Below are 2,311 nucleotides of genomic sequence, written 5' to 3' on the forward strand. Positions count from 1 at the left end.
CACTGGATCTTCTTTTGTTACTCCCCTATCTGTTGATATATGTAGAACATTTCTTTCAATCATGAATTGGAGCAAGTATTTCCCGATATCATAATGACACTGAACTTTTTTCTTTTTCTCTTTTTTGCTAGCACCTTTGGGCTGAACAACATCCTTAACTGATTCTACCTTACTAGTGAGTACTGCTTCCACCTTACCACTACCTGGTGCTTTGTATTGTAGAAACCTTTCTTGTTCTCGTATAGTTGAATTAAGTTGATCTATAAATCTAGCTGCCTTAACTGCGGATGATTCCTGAAGAGTGTTGAATACCAAGCCTAGTACATGAATCATGATAGCCTCAAGCGTATAGATACCAAACATCTTAATCATAGGTAAGCTACTTGGTAGGCAACCCTTTAGATATTGCTTAGCATTAGGTTGATCTTTATTAATCAAGAACTTTACTATGTTAGGAGTTACTTTAAATAGATTATCCTCATCGAACTTCATTGTGCAATTTGCAATTTGATTCTGTAAATCTATTAATTCAGTATCGGAAAACACACCATTTTGATTCTTCTTTTTATTAATCAACAACTTTCTAACATCATCCTGATACATATCAACATTAGAAGTCTTTTTCGTTTTGTCAATATCCAACAACTTAGCGTAGTAATCTTTCCAGAACTCCTTAATAATACGTGCATTTTGCAAAGATTTCTCATTCTCAATGCTATCATCATATGTCTCGGAACAATAAAATAGAACCTGCATACTTTTATTTGCTACCCTTACTAAACCGTAGTAAGGATACGAATACGACTGAAATAAACTACTAGAATCTAAATATAAGGAAAGGATCAGAATAATACCAATGCTCTGTATAATTCTTTTCCCCGAGCGATGGTTTAGCGGATTCGGAATTGTAACCAAGCATCCTGGGTTCTATACCCGATTCAACACTAGAGCATGCAGCCGATCCTGGATACATAACTATATAAAGTGTGCAGTTTTGGATCTTTATTGGTAGCCAGTCTTTCACTTCTGCCTCTCCACTCCCATGCCTTTCTTGGTCGGACCAACCCAACCGGCGATTTCCAACAAGTCTTTCTGCTTAGAGCAAGAAGCGGAACCAAAATAAAGCGTTATTTATTTTCATTTATGGATAACCAATCCATTTTCCAATATAGTTGGGAGATTTTACCCAAGAAATGGGTACATAAAATGAAAAGATCGGAATATGGGAATAGATCTTATACCAATACTGACTACCCATTTCCATTGTTGTGCTTTCTAAAATGGCATACCTATACAAGGGTTCAAGTTTCGATCGATATTTGAGGAGTGGATCATCCCTCTCGAAAACGAAGATTTGAAGTTGTCCATAATTTACTAAGTACTCGGTATAACTCACGCTTTCGTGTACAAACAAGTGCAGACGAAGTAACACGAATATCTCCGGTAGTCAGTCTATTTCCATCAACCGGCCGGTGGGAGCGAGAAGTATGGGATATGTCTGGTGTTTCTTCCATCAATCATCCGGATTTACGCCGTATATCAACAGATTATGCTTTCGAGGGTCATCCATTACGAAAAGACTTTCCTCTGAGTGGATATGTGGAAGTATGCTATGATGATCCAAAGAAACGTGTGTTTTCTGAACCCATTGAGATGACCCAAGAATTTCGCTATTTCGATTTTGCTAGTCCTTGGGAACAGCGTAGCGACAGATAATTCCGAATCTACATAGGTCTAGTCCAAGGGACAAATCAATAGGAAATGCTATTTGCTTCTTAAGAAGAAGAACTTTTTTGAAATGAAAGAGTTTCCACGGGCGTCGGATATGATTTCTTCAAATAAGGAAGAAGTGTTATCGAAGGATTTCCTTCCATTCTTCCTAGTATGGATGAAGTAAAGAAAAAGTACTGTGTCTCGATCTATACAAAAGGGCACTGGTTTTTTCTTTTGGTTTCATTGATAGCAGAAGAGTACGCTAGCTAGCGGAGCCTGAAAACGCTTGCTTGCACCCCACTGATACGTCTCCAACGTATCTATAATTTTTGATTGCTCCATGCTACTTTATCTACTGTTTTGGACTATATTGGGCTTTATTTTCCACTTTTATATTATTTTCGGGACTAACCTATTAACCGGAGGCCCAACCCAGATTTGTTGTTTTATGCCTATTTCAGTGTTTCGAGGAAAAGGAATATCAGACGGAGTCAAAACGGAACGAAATCAACTGGAGAAGTTATTTTTGGAAGGAAGCCCACCTGATGGACTTGGACCCCACGTCAAAAGATACGGGAGGTGCTCACGAGGGTGGGGG

At 38.4% G+C, this 2,311-nt stretch overlaps 1 pseudogene; it reads left to right on the top strand.

Annotated features, from left to right (window-relative positions):
* The first annotated feature begins 1,143 nt into the window (after positions 1-1,143).
* LOC123177260 (NADH dehydrogenase [ubiquinone] iron-sulfur protein 3-like) lies at positions 1,144-1,818 on the top strand (annotated as a pseudogene).
* The last annotated feature ends 493 nt before the right edge of the window (positions 1,819-2,311 follow it).

The sequence above is a fragment of the Triticum aestivum genome, unplaced genomic scaffold (genome assembly GCF_018294505.1).
Source record: "Triticum aestivum cultivar Chinese Spring unplaced genomic scaffold, IWGSC CS RefSeq v2.1 scaffold253368, whole genome shotgun sequence".
NCBI lineage: Eukaryota > Viridiplantae > Streptophyta > Magnoliopsida > Poales > Poaceae > Triticum > Triticum aestivum.